Source organism: Bison bison, unplaced genomic scaffold, assembly GCF_000754665.1.
Source record: "Bison bison bison isolate TAMUID 2011002044 unplaced genomic scaffold, Bison_UMD1.0 scf7180017864034, whole genome shotgun sequence".
NCBI classification, from domain to species: domain Eukaryota; kingdom Metazoa; phylum Chordata; class Mammalia; order Artiodactyla; family Bovidae; genus Bison; species Bison bison.
This window is the reverse complement of record NW_011494606.1, coordinates 5,963,344-5,983,517: the sequence shown is the minus strand read 5'-3', so window position 1 is coordinate 5,983,517 and position 20,174 is coordinate 5,963,344. Positions and strand designations below refer to the sequence as shown.

The 20,174-nt window shown below is 48.5% G+C and overlaps 1 protein-coding gene across 1 annotated transcript in view; it reads right to left on the bottom strand.

The window, feature by feature from the left end:
• MEGF11 (multiple EGF-like-domains 11) overlaps positions 1 to 20,174 on the bottom strand; it is a 259,471-nt gene that overhangs the window by 230,042 nt on the left and 9,255 nt on the right. The window lies entirely within an intron of this gene.

The following is a 20,174-nucleotide window of genomic DNA, read 5'->3' as shown; positions in this document are numbered from 1 at the left end:
TTATTTTTTTTTCTTTTTTTAAATTGAGGTATAGTTGAGTTACAATGTTGTGTTAATCCCTCCCATATAGCAAAATGATTCAGTTATACATATATTATACACACATTCTTTTTTATATTCTTCTCCATTATGGTTTATCATAGGATATTGAATATAGTATCCTGTGCCATTTGGTAGGACATTGTTTTTTTTTATCCATTCTCTGTATAATAGTTTACAGCTGCTAACCCCAAATTCCATTCCTCTCTTCCCCTATTTGCCTCAACAACCACAATCTGTTCTTTATATCTGTGAACCTTTCACAGATAAGCTAATTTGTGTCATACTTTAGATTCTATATATACCTGATACCATATGGTATTTGTCTTTTTCTGACTTACTTCACTTGGTATGATAATCTCTAGTTGTGTCCAAGTTGCAGGAAATGCATGATTTCATTCATTTTTTTATGACTGAGTAGTATTCCATTGTATATGACTATGCAGATGTAGACTTTCTATCTTTGCTTTCTAGGTGGAAATACTGTAGTCCATGGAGCCAGCAGAGCCATGACTGGGACCTCATCACTTACAAAGCTCATCTCCTGTACACTTGATATCTCTACCCATTTTGTGGCATGTACTGGGGTACTCAACAGTATGTATCTGCTATTCTTTCTGACAGTTTCAGACATTTTCTTTAAGAAGCCAGGGAAGGGGGCTTGTGTACCTCCCAACCCTTGACTTCTTCCCATATCTGAACATTGTGATTCCTTTGCCCTTGGCCTAACAAAGAAGTTCTCTAAGCATTATCCTGCCATAGTGGCAAACAAGAGTTGAAGTTATTACTGTGTGCCAGGTACCATTCCAAGCATTTTATATGAGTTTACTCACCTAATTCTCACAAGCGTAAATGGAAGGTACTATTATTATTCCCATTACACAGATGAGGAAATTGAGGCTCTGAAAGTAAATATATAGGTTCCCCAGATCAGGCTTCACCCCATCAGGCAGTAACAACTAGAGTAGCAACTGAGCAGGACAGGTGGTCTGGCTAGGGAGTGGGTGACCTGCCAGGGTCACACAGGTGGCTGTAGCCAACAGCATATCAATTAAATCCTACCAACCCTCAAGCTCCAAAGATGTCAGCTAAGGCCAAATGCGGCCTTGTAGCTAAGCCTGCAGGCCATTGGTTGTTACAGAATGGTTATGAGCATGAAACTGACACCAGATGCCAGGATTGACTTCCAGCTGTATCACTTCATTGCTGTGTGACCTTGGACAAGTTCTCTAAGCATTGACCTTGGACAAGTTCTCTAAGCATTCTGTGCCTTCGTTTTCTCATCTACGAAATGAGAATGTTAACCCTACCTACTCCATAGGGTTGTCGTGAGGATTAAGTGAGTCAATATGGGAACGAGCTGGGAGAGTGGCATTGCCATATGTACACCACCGTGTGTAAAATAGGTAGCTGAGGGAAGCTGCTGTGTGGCTTGGGGAGTGCAGCTCGCTGCCCTGTGATGACCTAGAGAGGTGGGATGGGGTGTCGGAGGCTTAAGAGGGAAGGGCTATATGCATACACAAAGCTGATTCACTTTGTTGTACAGCAGAAACACAGCATTGTAAAACAATTACACTCCAATAAAAATAATAAATTGGAGAAGGAAATGGCACCCCACTCCAGTACTCTTGCCTGGAAAATCCCATGGACGGAGGAGCGTACTAGGCTACAGTCCATGGGGTCGCAAGGAGCCGGACACGTGTATATAATGAAAAGAAATGAGATGCAGCATGCAGTCTGTCCTAGATGAGTTAGCTGTGATGGTAACATGGGGAGAAAGAGAAGAGTGTTATTTCTACCGCCCGGTGGGCCACACTGGGGTCAGCCAGGGCTGGTGATTGCACAGCCGCATCACACTGTCTTACAGGACAGGGCAGAAGCCCTACACTGTAGACAAAGCAAACCTCTGAGGGGAAGGATGTCACTCATGAGTCAAAGGGCAAAGCTGGGCTGCAAAGCAGGCCCCTGACCTGAGCAGAGCCTGAACACTAAGACAGGGAGCCTCTGGCAACAGGCAGGGAGCAACCTTTTACAGGTAACATTCCTGGGGACTTCCCAGGCCTGGCTTCCTCCACATCAGTGCACTGGGAACCTGGCTCCACCTCTTCCTAGCTGTACCCTTGGGCAAAGTCTTCAACTCCTCTGAGTTTCAGTTTTACACCTGAAAAACAGAGGAATTGGGGATTTCCCTGGTGATCCAGTGGCTAAGACTCCACACTTCCAACGCAGTGTTAGTCGCTCAGTCGTGTCCAACTCTTTGTGACCCCATGGACTATAACCCACCAGGATCCTCTGTCCACGGGATTCTCCAGGCAAGAATACTGGAGTAAGTTGCCATTTCCTCTTCCAGGGGCTCTTCCCAACCCAAGGATTGAACCCTTCCAATGCAGGGGATGTGGGTTTGATCCCTGGGCCAGGAACTAAAGTCCCACATGTTGAGTGGTGTGGCCAGAAAACAAAACAAAACAAAAAATAACACACAAAGAGGAATCGTTCCTGGAAAGTCACCTCGAGGAGAAAATGAGGTTATACATACCAAGGGACGCCAAAAGTGTGCTTCCGTCCATCAGTCCCTCTTGTGAGGGTGAATGTCCCCCAAAGGAAGGTACTAGGACGTGTCCCAAAAAGCCCCAAGGAAGTTTCTCCAGCTTGCTTGGTGCCCGCCTCCCCACCTCACCAAATAATGAAGTCTTTAGGAGAAACTACACTGGCCCTTTGGTCCTGGCCCCAGGAAGCTCATGAACCTCTCACCCACACAGAACTTGTCAAGAGTGTCCCGGGAATATGGATGCCCCCACCTGGTAACAAAGCAAATGGCATTTCCAAGGGCTGTGACTGGTCCGTGATTCTTTGCCAGTCACGCTGCCTCTATTTGGTTCTTCCTACAATACACTTGCTCCTTGGAAGGAAAGCTATGACAAACCTAGACAGTGTATTAAAAGGCAGAGACATCACTTTGCCAACAAAGGCCCATATAGTCAAAGCTATGATTTTTCCAGTAGTCATGTATGGATGTGAGAGTTGGACCATAAAGAAGGCTGAGTGCCAAAGAATTGGTGTTTTCAAATTGTGGTGCTGGAGAAGACTCTTGAGAGTCCCTTGAAATGCAAGGAGATCAAACCAGTCAATCCTAAAGGAAATCAACCCTGAATATTCATTGGAAGGACTGGTGCTGAAGCTGCAATACTTTAGCCACCTGATGCAAAGAGTTGATTCATTGGCTGCTGCTGCTGCTAAGTCGCTTCAGTCGGGTCCGACTCTGTGCGACCCCATCCCTCCCCCATCCCTGGGATTCTCCAGGCAAGAGTACTGGAGTGGGTTGCCATTTCCTTCTCCAATGCATGAAAGTGAAAAGTGAAAGTGAAGTTGCTCAGTCATGTCCGACTCTTCACGACCCCATGGACTGCAGCCCACCAGGCTCCTCCGTCCATGGAATTTTCCAGGCAAGAGTACTGGAGTGGGGTGCCATTTCCTTGATTCACTGGAAAAGACCCTGATTCTGGGAAAGATTGAAAACAAGAGAAGGGGGCAGCAGAGGATGAGATGGTTTAGATAGAATCACCAACTCAATGAACACAAATCTTAACTAATTCCAGGAGATAGTGGAGAACAGAGGAGCCTGGTGTGCTGCAGTCCACGGGGTCACAATTTAGCGACTAAACAACAAACAATAACAAATCATTTCACTAAGAACTGCAGGTGAATGCTTCTGTTTTCCATACTCCCTCAGCCTTAACTTTGCCCATTGACTTCAAAACAAGAAAAGCCTCTGCCTCACAGTTACCATAACTGGTGCTCCCATTTCACCGATGTTCAGAGCAGATAGATCTCTGACATGACGGATGGATGAGGTGAAGCCCAGAGAGGTGGGTGCCTGCACGCGATTGCACAGCAAGATCACAGCTGGTGGGTGACTAGAACACGTCTGAAAGCTGGGTCAGGGCTCACATCACCAGCACCGTGGTGGCCTCAAACCCCAAGTAGGTGGCCCCCCGTTTGAGACAAAGTCCCACTCCTCTGAACCGGGGATCAGTGACCCCCTCTGCTCGGAGCCAGAAGCCAGTGTGGAAGAGAACTCTCTGACAACAAATGCTTAGTACCCTGGACTGTTGGAGGCCCTTCAACCCAAACCATCCCATCAGACACCAGATGGCATTTGACTTTAGGGCTGAAGACCTCAGCGAGATTCAAATGCGGCAACCGGCAGAGAATGGAGTCCCAAACTTCAATCTTGCCACTGGGGTTTCCATGCAGAGAGGCAATTAAAAAGGAGGAGGATGTGCTCTGATTAGAAAAACACAAAGGCAGCCACGGAGTTTTCTCCTGGGCTCAAGCCTGCCCCTGGGATGGAAGAAGGAGCCCCGAAGAGAAAAAGGGATTGCAAGATGAGGAGGAAGAGAGACACCCAGGAGACCCTGCGTGGCCTCCTGCCAGGCCCGGCCCTGCCCCATCCGCCTCCCCAGAATCAAATCGGCGGCAGTGCTCTCTGTAAGACTATTGTACAAAAATAAGATTAAAAGGGACAAGCAGAACAAAGCATCAGTCTCCCTAACAAAGGCCCTCCACTTAGTAAATTAGCCCGCTCTTTCCACCTGACACACTTTTAAAGGGAGATCTTCAATTACCAGGCGCTGGCGGGGCAGAGTCACACAAGGTCTGTACAGTGACTTCATTCTGCGAGCCCTGAGCAGGCTCTGCAATGGCTTTATGTAATAGAGATACTCATCTAGTCCATATAATTTGGAGAATCCTTTATGGAGGACTGAAGGGCATTGGAGCCCTGCGGTTGTTTCAAAGAGGTTTTCTGCAGTTCATGCATTTACCTTGCCAAAAGCTGAGCTGAGCTGAGCAAACAGAGTCCTCTAAATCAGGCCTGCAGCTGATTTACTATCAAGCCTCTGCAGTTTGTTTGGTGGATGGAAACTTGCGGATAAACACAGGCCAAGGCCTTGGTCCCTCCGCCTGGCCACACCAGAGGGAGAGGGGCCGGCTTCCAGTTGCCCCCTGAGACACCACCCCCCAGCTTCCAGATTTGGAGCATCCTCTTTCCTTCTCTTTGGGCAGGCTCAGCCCAGGGTAGCTAGAGGGCCATTTTTTTGTCTGACCAGGGACGGGAGGACGCCTCCCTGGCTTTTGCCCTTGGTTCCAGGTCTGTCTCCATCCAGAGGAATGAGACTGGTAGTGTCAGTCAGCTCACTCTTCCCACCCCATCAGGAGCAAATATGCGGATCTGGCTCCCCAGGTGACAATTCTCCACCACTGCTGCTTGCAAAGGAGAAGGAGAAGGCGAAGTGGGAAAGGATGATGGGAAAGGTGACTCTCAGGAGAGCAGAGGAGACGTGCGCGCAGACTCTCAACACACACAAGCAGGCGGATCTGCACTTGACACAGGGGATGGGGGCCCCATCCACGGGTGACACACACACACACACACAGACAGCAAGTGTATACACAAAGAACAGGCATGTGCACACAACACACAAGAGGGGAGTTCTTCCCACACAGCGAAACCTAATACTCATGAATATGCATGTGCACATGGGATAAAGGCGAGCTCTTCCACAGCACCTGCCATGGGCTTGGTCAGCACAGATTCACTTATTTAATCCTCCCAACAGCCCCATGAGGAAGGCAGTCTTGCTACACCATGGAGTCATCAGAGGCCTGGAGAAGCTAAGTGATTGGCCCACGGTCACAGAGGCAGGAGGCAGCAGTCCAGTCCAGGGTCTGTGCTCATGACCCTCACAGTCTCAGGCACTACATGCCGCACAGACACTCCTCGCGTGGGCTGGGAGCAGCGTCCCCCCAGCCAGAGGCTCCAGCTGAGATGCCCCTTCCTCAAGGGTCCAAATGGATCACGTCTCCAGGTCAAGTGAGACCCAGATGCTCTGGTTCGGGGGAGAAGGGGATCAAATATTACAGCAGTGAAATGCTTCTGCTCTGGTTGGTAGGTGGTTGCCACCACTGCCCTGCTCCCAGCCTACCCCCACCCATCTACCCAGGATCCAGCACCTACAGGATTAACCACGGTCCCACAACAGACCTCCAAGACTACTCCATTCTAACCTATTAGTGGAAGTGCCATATCTGCCGTTAAGTATTTTCATGCTCACCCCCAGGGTTAGACAAGGTAGGGACAAGGGGCCTACAACAAGGCGAGGGGACCTGACGCTCAGGCCTGGCTTGAGAGTTGGCTGATGCCTGGCCCGCGTGGTAGCAGAGGCTGGCCATCTCCCTCAGCCCGCTCCCACCCCACCCACTTGACAGGGAGCTGATCAAAGCCCTTCCAAGTCAAGTGTACCCATGTGACCATGGCGGGGAGGTGCCAAATCACGATTTCCACTGTCAATGAAGCCACTCAGCTGTCCTTAATCAGAGTCAGCATTCAAGGAGACGCCGGACTGCAGGTCCATCACCACAAACCCCAGAATGGCCATTTTCTGAAACCTCTCTGCTCTGAAGGCAAGGAGCCAGGAGGGGAGGAGGAACTCTATAAACCCAAACCAGAAAGCACTGCAGGAAGAAACTTGCTGCCTCCCCATGACCAGAAGGTCAGTCCAACCCAGAGTTGTTGGTCTCCCAGGCTCTGGAACCACAGACTTAATCCCCATAGAGCCCCAGAGCAGGGTCCCCAGACTCTTCACACACACACGACACTAGGCTCTGGGGTCCTAAGGGGATGGAGTGAGTGGAAATGAGGACCCTCACTGGGGCAGGCCACCCTTCACTCTGGGGTCTCAGGCCCTGCCCAGAGACCACTCCTTTGGGAGTCCTTGGAGGGCCCCCAGGAAAAGCCAGCCTACGTGTCCTCCTTCTAATAATCTAAGGCTGCACAAAACATGTTCCCTGCTAGGCCCTGGGCTGGGTGCTAGGGATACAGAGGGGTCCTGAGCCTCCGCTCTCAACAAGCTCACCATTCAGGCAGAAGATAAATAAGTTGCCAATTGTAAGGGCAGTTGTGGGGGAAAGGGGCTAAGATCAGGACCTAGAGGGAAAAGGAAGAGGGAGGTATCCATGGGGCTTCCCAGGGATCAGCAGCTCTGCACTCAGTCTCCAAAAGCCTCCAGGAAGGAACTGGGGACACAGGACCAGCAGTTCCAGGAAACAGGGGCAGCCTGTACACAGTCCCTGAGAGTGAGTGCATGGAGAATTCAGGTGCCAGGGTGGTGCATAGAGGATCAGCAGACCCGACAGGACCCTGGGGAAGTGAAATACAGAATGATGAGGAGTCTAGGGTACAGCATTTGGAGAAAGCAGCAGCATTGTGGTGGGAGCGGGAGAGCTGGGGGCCAGTCCATCCACGTCGCTGCATATTCTCTTTAAAGAGACAGAAAATAAAAAATATATTGATAGATCCTATGTCTCTATGTCAGGTAGTGACAATGCTAATTAAAGGATAAAACGAATTAGAAAAGATACATGCACCCCAGTGCTCACAGCAGCACTATTTTCAATAGCCAAGATGCGGAAGCAACCTAAATGTCCATCTACAGAGAGATGGAAAAGATGTGGTATCTGTGTAAATTAAATATTATTCAGCTGTTAAAAAAAAATGAAAGAACACCATTTGCAGCCACATGGATGGACCTAGAAATTGTAAGACTAAGTGTACTCAGACAGAGAAAGGCAAATATCATGATATTGTTTATTTGAGGAATCTGAAAAGAATGATACAAATGAATTTATACACAAAACAGAAACAGACCCACAGACATAGAAAACAAACTTATGGTTACCAAAAGCAAAAGGGGCAAGGAGACACAAACTAGGAGTTTGGGATTAAGAGATATACACTGCTAGATATAAAATACGTATACTGACTCTTTGAGACCCCACAGACTATTGAGTCCATGGAATTCTCCAGGCCAGCATACTGGAGTGGGTAGCCTTTCCCTTCTCCAGGGGATCTTCCCAACCCAGGGATTGAGCCCAGGTCTTCCGCATTGCAGGCGGATTCTTTACCAGCTGAGCCACAAGGGAAGCCCAAGAACACTGGAGTGGGTAGCCCATCCCTTCTCCAGGGGATCTTCCTGACCCAGAAATCGAACCAGGGTCTCCTGCATTGCAGGCAGATTCTTTACCAACTGAGCTATCAGGGAAGCCCATAGATAAAATAGACAACCAATAAGGACCTACTATATATTCTAGGGAATTATTATACTCAGTATTTTGTAATGAACTATAAGGAAAAACAATCTGAAAAGATATAAATACATATGTATGGATAACTATCACTTAGCTGTATACCTGAAACTAACACAACATTGTAAGTCAGCTATATTTAAAAAAAACAAAACAAAACAAAAAACCCACCAACAACAACAAAAAAAAAAACAGGATAAGGGCCTACAGAAAGATGTCAGGGAAAGAACTGCTATTTCAGATGTGGGGTCAGAAAGACTCTGATAACACGGCATGCGAGAAAACACTGAGTGAGATGGGGAGTGAGCCGTGTGGTATCCGGGGGAGAGGGAGCGGCACACGGGGCTTCCTGTGTGCTGAGCAAGGCCACGAGGACAAAGAGCAAGGAGGCCACGTGGCAGCGATGGGTCAGAGTTAGCTGAGGCCAGGCCCCGGGGTTTAGTGCATGGTGTGAACCTCAGAGAAGCAGCCAACTCCCAGCAAGGACCGGAAGGAAGTCAGAGGTGGGATCCTGCAGATGTTGAGGGAATTCAGAAGATGGAAAGCGGGAACCTTGAAGCAGTTTCCAGAGAGAAGTGGGGACTTAGGCTGGGGACAGGTTTGCCATTTCACAGGCTTCACACGGCCCAGGACACCAGGAAGGGGACTTAAATAAATGCCCAACTACTCTGACACTAATAAAGGCTTCGCCTCGGAGGCTGCCCGGTCCGGACAGCAGAGGTTTAATTACAGCTGCAGCTGGTAATTAAGAAGCAGCACCTACATTCTTCCACGGCTGCATCAGCACTAAAGACCCTCCTGGCACTTGGTACAGGTGGGGGCGGGGAAGGGACGGGGGGCCCTGGCAGGGAAGCTTAGGCCTAAGGCAGCGGAACACAGCCTGCCCGACCCCAGATCTCCTGTGTCTGCGGACCAAGATCGGGGGCACCGCCACGGCTCACCCGCCCCTCACACACCTCCTCACTTGGCTTTATTCCCTTCCCAGGGTTCTCCACACTGCTGCCCCTGGACACCACAGTGAGCATGTCACCGGCTGCTTCAGTGATCTCCTGGAATTGTCCAGTCCGCTCAATGCAGAGCTGGGGGTCCAGACCTGCCTCACCCTGGCCCCTTCTCCCACCACTTTTTGGCCTGTGCTCCTGCTGGGAGTGTGCTGATCCTGCTTGTTCTTTCATCTCTGCTCTGGCTGTCCCCTCTCCAGAGAATGCTCTCGCTCACAAAAATAATACAAATAGCAGTAGCTAACATTTACTGAGCTCTTACTGTGTGCCAGGCTCTGGCCTAAATGCTCTCTTTGTGGTAACTCATTTAATCCCCACGACAGCCCAAAGGGTAGGCACCTAACATAGCTCTACCTCATTTTACAGATGAGAAAACCAAGACAGAGAGGTGAAATAGTCTCAGCACGGTACGAAAGGCTTCAAAACTCATGCTCTTAGCCATTGCCCATCTCCTGTCCTCCTCCCAAGTTCCTGATCTTTCAGGCTCAGCTTGAAACTGACCTCCTTCAAAGAATTTTCTTTGAGCCCCCTCTGGCCTTGGATTCCCCAGAGAGAATTGTTTGCTTCTTCCTAAGAGGTCTCTCAGTATTGGGGGTAGAAATATAATGAATTCTGTTTCATCCATTCTCTCTGTTGGTCACTCATTCAATAATTATTCAGTACTAAGTGCCAGGTCCTGCATGTAGCTCATGGAGTAGAAGACATGATTCTTATTCTGGGGGAACTCACTTTTGAGTGGGAGAGATGGACGGGGCAGCAGCGTCACACCCAGTGCAACAGAGTGACCGAGGGGACCCAGAAGCTGTGGGTAATGAGCATATGGAACCAACTACCACGTGGCTTCCAGACATCCCAAACTACCAGGTCAGAAAACAAGGCGTCAGAAAATGAGGAACCCAAAGCAGGTGCTAACAAGATGGGTGTCCAGAGAATCTGCTGGGCCTTGGGGTGCCTGGACCATGAATTTACTCATTCAATAGCAAAAACAATTATGTAAAGTTTAAAAATAAAATAAAATTAATTAAAAAAAAAAAACAGTTATTTACTGAGGGCCTGAAAAGCAATCACAGGTGAACAATAGCAAGTCTTTGGTACTTGTTTCTCCCTCCACCTGAATTGTTTGGCAGCAGGGTTAGGCATCAGTATTGTATAAGTTGGGTCAGTGCGAATCATCCGCTCCAGGCATCCTAAATCAGTGCTCTAAGCCCACAGAGGCAGGAGATGCTCATGGCCGCACTGGCTTTGGCCACTCATCGAGGATCTGCTGGGGCAGCGTGAAGCCATTCTTTCCCCTCCACCAGCCTGATGACACCCTCTCTGTCTTTGCCTGCTTCTTTACAGTGTGATTATACTATGCTGGAATTTTTGAAAAGTTAAATGCACACACACACACACATAACCATTTTTCCCCACTAGACCCCATGCTTCTTATTCATCTCTCTATTCCCAGGACTCTGAGTGCCCTCAAGACACAGGTATCAAGTAAGTGTTGACAGATAGATGGACAAATGGAAAGATGAATGCTGTTCTAGGCAGCAAAGCTCAGCACCAGGTGCTGGTGACCCCAGGGAGCAGCATCAGCACTGTTTCTGGTGATGGCGGTAGGCAGGATTCCCCGGGGAGCCTCTCAGAGATCAGCAGAGAATTATTTCGCCTGGCATTTGTGTGTTTCAGACAGAACCCACAGCTCTGTGCACACATGCATGCACACACACACACGCAGCCATCCCCCACTCACTATCCTGATCCTGGCACCTATCAGATCATTTAGCAAAATTTTAAGATCAGACCAGTTTACCCTCAGTCCCTTCCTCTCCCTATACACCTCTCCACCTGCCCTCTTATCTCAACTCACTTTCCTCTCCTGGCCATAGGTCCCTCCTGCCAAGAGAAAACCTACTGCAGGAAGAGAAAGTACAGGATTGGAAGTTGATCTCAAATCCGGGGCTGCACTTGTCCATGTGGATGCGTCGCGTGGCCTCACTCAGCCGTAGTTTCCTCTGCTGCACAAGGCAGGCAGGCATTTGTTCAGTGTGTAAGTCATGTCCGACCCTTGCAACTCCATGGACTGTAGCCCACCAGGCTCCTCTGTCCATGGATTTCTCAGGCAATAATACTGGAGTGGGTTGCCATTTCCTCCTCCAGGAGATCTTTGCAACCTAGGGATCAAACCTGTGTATCCTGCATTGGCAGGTGGGTTCTTTACCACTAGCCACCAGAGAAGCCCCACTGTAACAAGGGCAGTAACAGTAAGACTCACCTCTCCAGCCTGTGAACACCAAGTGACACTCTGTATGGGAAATGTGGGGTAAACCACCAGAGATTATACTATTGTTTTATTACATTGTTGGAAGTTAGCAATCGGTCCAAGAGAGCACTGAATTAGATGTCACAGGGTCCGATTATAAAGCCCCTGATTCTGCCACTCACTATAAACCAGGGGCAGTTCCAGAGACAAGGCAAAAGTGCTAAGGTAGGCACCCCCTGCTACGAAAATGCCTCCCAAACATAATGAAAGTATTTTTTAAATATATACCTGAACTCTAATAAGAGAAAGGTAAATCCCTAAGTGTGAGGAAAGGGTAGGGGGAGTTTATGAGTTGCAGAAGGTCAGGTGCGGAAGCTAAGGTAGCCCGGGGAACGTCAGCCCTGGCTAGCTGTACCATTAGTCCTCAGCCCAGGCTGGGAGCATGGTGGGTAACGCCCACACAGGCAGACTGGGCCTTGGGAGCTGCCAGCTCCAAGGATGGGATACCTGAAAATGCTGCCCAACCAGCCTAGGAAAGAAACAGGGATTCGGGATGAGGAGAAATGTCTCCCACAAGAAACAAAAAACAGGAGCGGGGACTGGGGAGTGACTGCTTAATGGGTACAGGGTCTCTTCAGGAGTGATGAAACTAGATAGAAGTGATGGTTATACAACACGGTGAAAGCACTAAATACCGTTAAATTGAATACTTCAAAATAGTTTATTATGTTATGTGAATTTCACAATTTTTTTTTTAAAAGGGGAAAAGACTCTAAGCCTTCACCACACACTGGAATCTCAAACCAAATTATCAGTGCAAAGACTGGTCTTGAGTCAGTGAAAACCATTAGTGTGCCTAATAAGTGAGTGCAAAACTAGTGTATGGGGCTCTTGTACAACCCAGGACATGAGGAAGGGAAAAAAGGCAAAAAGGTTCACAGAAAAAAAAATAAAATAAAATAATTACAACCTATATGAGGAAACAACCCATGATCAGGGAGAATCAGCCATCTCCACAAGCAGGGGAACTGACATTCTAAGAACTTGATCTAATAGGACTAATAGCTCAAGATAGAACTATTTGAAGAGACTATAGGAGTATGTTTAAAATAATTAAAGCAATAAAAGAAGGATTAGAATTTATAATGAAAGAATAGGACACTACAGGAAGGAAACAGGCAGATCTTAAAAAAAAAAAAAAAAAAGAGGAACTAGAAATGAAACATGTTGTCATTGGAATTAAGACCTCAAAAAACAGGTTAATTAGCATAATGAAAGGATTTGACAAATGGATCGGAGGAAAATGTCCAAGATACAGCCTGGAGAGATAAAGAGATGAAAAATTAGAGCTTAGGAGACACGAAGGCTGCAGTGATAGAGTCCAACACTTTGGAGCTGCAAAAGGAGAGAACCGGAAAGATGAAGGAAAGGAGATATTTGAAGAGATATGCCTGGGAACTTTCCAGAACTGATAAAGGACATGCCTCTTTAGCTTGAGGAAGATGCATACCTCTGAGGAGCCAACAGTATTAATAAAAGTAACTCCACACCCAGACACAATCTAGGGAAACCGCAGAGCACTGCAATGACCAAGTCCAGAGCACAACAGAAAAACATCCTCAGACTACTGAAGGAAATGACTGAGAACCGGGAACTTCATCCGCAGTAAACCACCCAACAAGAGTGACGGCAAAAATAATGGCATCTTCAGACAAGTTAAAACATTAGAGTAATCACTTCATAGACACTTCTGGAAAAAAAAAAAAAAACCCCACTAAAAAAAGACCCTTCAAGAACAATGAAGCTGAACCAAGAAGGAAGAAGTGAGAGGCAAGAAGAGATGGCAGCAAAGAAGTCAACTGGAGTTAAATTTCAACGTAAATGACATCTGACTGTGCAAAACAACTGCAGTAGTAAATATGAGGTAACTAAATCCCAAAATGGTATGAGGAGGGACTTCCCTGGTGGTGCAGTGGTTAAGAATCCATCTTCCAAAGCAACGGGACTCGGGTTCAATCCTTGGTCAGGGAAACTAAGATTTGCTGGTGCCACGGGCAACCAAGCCCTCCCCACGCAGCTACTGAGCCCGTGTGCTGCAAATAAGACCCAATGCAGCCAAAAACAAACAAACAAGTAAATATTCAAAACTTTAAAAAAACGCTTTAAAAAATGCCGTGAGTTTACTGGAGTAAGTCTTATGCACCCCTCGGGTTCCCTCCTGGCAGCCAACCTCCTGGATCTTCTGCTGTGGGTCTCTCCCCTTCAGTCACCCACACACAGACTGACCCCATTGGGCCTGGGTGGTCCGTCTTTTGGGGACAGTTCAACCAGGTTACCCAAGTATGCTGAACACCCCTCAATGAGCTCAGCCCATCAGATACATACCCGGAACTTCTGGCTGATCCCTCCACTTCTGGATCTGGATGAAATCCACACAGCAAGGGAGAGGCTTTGGCTTTCCCAGTGGCCACTGAAAGGGCTTCACTACACAGTCTGGAAGTTTGGGGGGGCGGTTACTTCCCTCTGGGGGAGACTCTGACCAAGGGGAGATAAGAGACATGGGGGTTGTGTAGAGAAACTCCCTCCTCACTGGCTACTCTGAGACATGCTCTTCTCCCATCAGGAGAAGCCCTAAATATCAAGGGGCCCCACCTGTTGAGAACCAGCTAGGCTCTTTGCAGTTTACCAAAAGATGAGGTCAGCACAGCAACCATGCCTTAGCATAACTAACACCAGTGGTTTTCAAAGAGTGGGTCACATTATAGCAGCATGAGCATCACCTGGGAACTTGTTAGAAATGCAAATTCCCCAGCCTCACTCCAAGTTTTCTGAATCTGAGCCTCTGAGGCTGGGACTCAGGGGTATGCATGGTAATAAACCTTCCAGGTGATTCTGAGATTAGGATATCAAGCGATCGGTAAAGCATTGTGACTACCATGGCATCTATGTGGCACCTGTGATAAGCATTGAGTCTACTCACTAAATACCTCTGGCCCTCTGACTCCAAGGTCTGCCTGAGCCCTCTTTGCTGTTGTTTAGTCACTAAGTCCTGTCCAATTCTTTGCAACCCTATGGACTGTAGCCCGCCAGGCTCCTCTGTCCATGGGATTCTCCAGGCAAGAACACTGGAATGGATCGCCATTTTCTTCTCCAGGGGATCTTCCCAATCCAGGGCTTGAACCTGCATTGGCAGGCGGATTCGTTATTGCTGAGCCACTGGGGAAGCCCATGCCAAAGCCCTCTGCTGCTGCTGCTGCTAAGTCATTTCAGTCGGGTCCGACTCTGTGCGACACCAAAGACGGCAGCCTTCCCCTGTCCCTGGGATTCTCCAGGCAAGAACACTGGAGTGGATTGCCATTTCCTTCTCCAATGCATGAAAGTGAAAAGTGAAAGTGAAGTCGCTCAGTCATGTCTGACTCTTCACGACCTCATGGACTGCAGCCCACCAGGCTCTTCCATCCATGGGATTTTCCAGGCAAGAGTACTGGAGTGGGTTGCCATTGCCTTCTCCAGCCAAAGCCCTCTACTCTCTGTCAAATCAACCAGCAACATCACAGAGAGTGACTGCTCCATCTGCCTGGGTCCTGGGGTGATGTTTTCAAGGAGCAGGCCCCAGCTGGCCCTCAATGGACATGTAAGGTGAATAAGACATAGAACTTCGTTGTTTCAAGCCACTGGGATTTGGGTGCTGTTTGTTACTGCAGCATAACCCAGCTCATCAAGTCTGATATGGGCCAATATTTTCAAAGAACAGAGCTTCCTAAAATGCCCACTGCCCTATCTTGCAAGAAAGGAGAAAGAAGGAAATGTGCTCGTACTCAATGATCTTCAGGAAATATTTGATACCTGGACAACCAAGAATGGCCAGGATTCAGCTGTCTCTGTAGATAATGGGAGGGGGTGGGTAGCTCTGGTGCAGGTAGTTCTAGAAGGACTGCCAAGGGCTCTGGGATAACGATGGCAGTTCTGGGCCAGAGGAAATGGTACAAAAAGGAGAAAAATAGGCCAACCTGCATTTGTACCAAGCATTGTGCTTTCTAGGACACTCGTTTATTGTTTCATCTTTCCTCCATCCACACACAGGCACAATCCATCCTATGCCACAGTAGGTGCAGAGGGGCAAAGGGACTTGCCCAAGATTGCACAGCAAGTTGGTGGCAGAATCAGCTAAGGCCATCACTCCCAAGTAAGTGTTGTCCTAGCACCTGCCAAGAAACAGGCTCCAGGAAGATGGTTTTAGAGGGAAGTCAATATCCCCCTGCCCCTTCCCAGAGCACAGGCGATGTTCTTGTACAGGGTCCCAAAGACTCTGGCATCGATGGGTTCCCCCCAGGCTTTGGTGAGCTTGGAGGTTTTCTGGCCTCCAAGGGGTGGAGAGGGAGGAGTAGAGTTTCAGGGGCTACAAGGCTCTAGCTCCTGAGTGCGCCCAGCTTTACACGCTTCTCTTCTAGCACCCTGCATCCTGGCCCACCCTGAACCCTCTCACTACTATTTCTTCCTTTCACAAGTTCCCAGACCTTGGGGCCTCCACTCTTTGTGGAAAGGTGACAAAGCCCGAAGGGGACTGGCTGGTTCCCTTTCCCTTTTCTCCCATCACAATAAGCAGGAGCAGAGTCCCGGTAGTGGCTAACACCTGCCTGTCATGGGTTGAATCGTGTCCTGCTAAAATCCATCTGTTGAAGTCCTAACTCCTGGCAACACAGAATGGGACCTTATTTGGAGACAGGATCTCACAGAAGTAATCAGGTTAAAATGAGGTCATCAGGCTGTGCTCTAATCCAATATGACTAATGTCCTTTAAGTGGGGAAATTTAGAGACATGCACAAGGAGAAGAAAGTCATGCGAAGAATAGAGTTGTGGAGCCACAAGCCAAGGAACACCCAGAAGCTAGGAGACAGGCCTGGAACAGACCTTTGCTCACAGATGGTCCCTCAGAAGGGACACCCTGATGGCCTGATTTTGGACTTCTAACCTCCAGAACAGGCTTCCCAGGTAGCAAAGTGGTAAAGAATCTGCCTGCCAATGCAGGAGATGCAAGAGACACAGATTCGATCACTGGGTTGGGAAGATTCCCCTAGAGGAGGGCATGGAAACCCACTCCAGTATTCTTGCCTGGGAAATCCCATGGACAGAGGAGCCTGGAGGGCTACGGTCTGTGTGGTCGCAGAGAGTCAGACACGACTGGGCACACACATAGCTCACACACACACACAAACTCCAGAATGGACAGACAATACACTCTTGCTGTTTAAGCCACCCAGAATGTGGTGCTTTGTAACTCTTGGCCCTGTAACCTGCTCCTCATTCCTTGTTTCCCATTCATCCTAAAGTCACCTCCATGGACATTCCTCTCTGCACTCCATCCCACCATTGTCAATCAGCACATAAATTACAAGTGCCCCAGCACCAAACTGGCCCCCAGGAAGATATAGGGATAAACTTGAAGTAGGTAGAGTTGGCAACATCAAAGGATCTAGATCGAGTCTGTGAACCCAGGTTCAAGTCCTAGCCCTGCCCCGGTTGTGATTTGGGAACCTGGGAGAAGTCCCTTCCTCACTCTGGACCTTACTGTCCCATCTGTATTGTGATAAGATTGACTTCCATGATCTTAGAGTTTCCTTCTGGCTGTGAAATTCTCCCATTTCCTGTCTAGATAATATTTGTTTGCAATCATTTTTGTACTCTTCCCTAGAAACTTACTCTTATAACCTCACCTCAGGGTCCACTTGCTTCATGAACCTCTTCCCTCACTCCCATGACCCTCCACACTTTTTTTTTTATATAATATTTACTTTTATTTATATTTATATATTTGACTGTACTGGGTCTTAGTTGCAGTACACGGGATCTTTGATTTTCATTGTGGCATGCGGAATCTTTAGTTAAGGCATGCGAACTCTTAATTGTGGCCTGTGGAATCCAGTTCCCTGACCAGGGATTGAACCCATGCCCCCTGCATTGGGAGCACAGCGTCTTAACTACTGGATCACCAAGGAAATTCCCCCAGCTCTCTCTCTTTCACACTAGTCCAAACCCATTTCCCTTGATCAGGCCCCATTAATTAACATGTTTGCAAGGCAGGATAACGTAGGCATTTAATAAATACTGTGTTGAAACACTCTGTAATGCCTTCCTCGTCTACAGCTGATTTCTCATTAATGCTCAACAGGTGGGTGTGGCTAAAAAGACAGCCTCTCCTCTTAACTCCTTTATACACCCTGCTTTCCAGAGATGCCTGTCAAAGCATCTGTTGCACATATTCCTGAACCAGACCGCCTCCTCCCACCAGGCTGCAGGCTCCCCAAGTCAACAACCATCACTCCTTGCTGTCTACATTCCCCAGCGTTTTCATAATAGGAAGCAACAAACATAAGTGGAGTGGATAAACACAAGCATATGGAAGTAACTCTTCACTATGGTCCAGAGGACCCCATAAAGGTCTCAAGGGAATCCCTGAACTCACTGAAACTGTGGGCAAAGAGTTTGTGCACATAGCTTTATCTATGATATGCTTTTGCCCAGTGAGAGGATCAGTGGACTTCTGAGAAATTAAAGGTCAAGACTCACAAAAATGTTAAGACCCAAAACCAGGAAGTGGGGAGGTGACACATATTAAGCCCCACCCTGTGCTGCGCCTGGTGGTGAACGTATTACTATTCCCATTTTGTGTGAGTGGAAACTGAGATTCTGAGAGGGGCCATCTTAATTCCTGAAGAGAAGCAGCACGTCCGGAGTGGCTCAGAGAAGCCTCGAGCCAGACAGCCTAGATTCAAATCCTATCACTTTCTAGCTGTGTGATCTTGGTCATGTTACTTAACGGCTCTGTGACTCAGTTCCTCCATCTGTAAAATGGGAGAACTAAGGGTAGCTACCCCAGAGGGCTGTTGTGAGGAGCTGATGCCTCAATGTATGCAAAGTGATCAGAATGGTGCCTGACATGGGGTGTGTAGCCTGAAGACAGTGATAAGGAGGATAAAGAAGATGCTGGGAGTGGCAGAGCTGAGATGCACACTCAGGCTGTGTGACTTTTGCCCCTCGGAGCCATCACCCAGCATGCACAATACCCCACCTCACTGCTGAAACTCTGTGGTGCCCTCCTAGGAAAAGCCTCCAGACCTGAAAGCGGCTTTTCTAGCTTGGCTTCCTGGACTTGTCAGGCCTGTAGCACTGACTCAGCAGGTAACCACTGGCTGTTACATAAGGAGAAGGTGGGAGGCTATAAGCTGCCCTTCCTGGTCAGCAAGGCTGAGCCTGTGCAATCAGGACACTCTGCTTCTGCCCCATCTTCATCTTCCAAGAGCTTTACTGACATCCACTAATGGAAATTAGAAAGGCGATGTGCTCATCCATTCCTGGAGCCCTTGATGATGACCAAAATTCCTTTATAATGTCACTGTGCCCTGAGCACCAGCGGGCCACTCACATCCATCCTGCTCAGGCTTAATGAGTCCGGTGTCCCACTCCACACCTGACTCTTGCTCTGCTTTGAGCAGACAGAGCAGCAGCAGTAAAGCCTTGGTCCTGATCTCAACTCCACACCTGGGTCCCCTCAATGGCCGTCTTGCAAGTGCAGTGTCGACCTAGGTCTTGTTCCAGCCCAGTCCTCTGGCCTGCTCCTGGAAAGCAACATTTTGGGGTTTGCTTTGGGTGAGTATCTTTGTACTTTTGCTGGGAAACCATCATTATTGAACCTATTTGTGAGAGTATTTTTCATTCATTCCTGTAATGCAATTAGGATCGAGTTTCTTCAGCATTAGGGGAGATGTAACATCAGTAGGGGAAAATTGTCATTTCATTCCCGACATCAATACGCCCACTCTGCCCAAATTCTCTGTCTGGTACTAACCTGGTTTACCCTCTCAAAACGCAAGGAGAATACTAACAAGGAAACTCACTCTCCAAATTAAGAGGCAGAAGCTCTGGGGCTAGCTTCTTCTCTCAGCCATTAAACAGGGAGCTCCTAGCTTTTCTGACCACTCTCCTTCAGAGGTGAGTAGGAAAGAGTCCCCGAGAGCCTGACCACAGGGCCCTACAATCATTCTTCCAGAGAGGTTGAGTGACTTGCCCAAAGCCACATGGTGTGAGGCTGAGACCAAACCCAGAACCCAGATCTGCAGGCTCCTGGGTGTTCCCTACTGCATGACAGTGCCCTCTACCCACGGGCCTGCAGCTGCCAGAAACCCAGCCCTCATCTCCCTGGGGATACCGAGGCTTCAGTTTTCTGTAGACAAAGAAGGGAAGAATTGACAGGTATCTTTCATGAACTTCAGTGTTTCCCAGGCCTTTTTGGAAATCCCCCCAATTACTGGTTCCAATTACTGGAACCAGCATCTTTCAATCTTATTCTTGCCATCCAAGGATTTCACCTTCCCTGCTTCCTCTCTTCCATCCGGCCGTCCATCCATCCTCGCATCTCTCTCCCCCTCCATCCATTGATCCACTCACCTCTTCTTTCCTCCTTGAGCACCCCGCTCTGTGCCAGCCCTCAGCACTTCTTCCCCATTGTTCCTCAGGCACCCACTCCAGAAGGGTTCACTACTCTCCTGACCCTGTCAAAGCCTAGAACTGATGTGCTTATATCCACCCTCTTAGGAGGCTGATCTGATAGACAAATTTGTGCTAAGGTGTTTGCACCAGACCCATTATTCCCCCAGAGCTGGCAGCAGACAAGGACTTCTGGAGCCCTCAGGTCACTGCACAGGGCCTAGAAGACAGCCCTACCTCCCTCTCCTTGGTCCCCCTG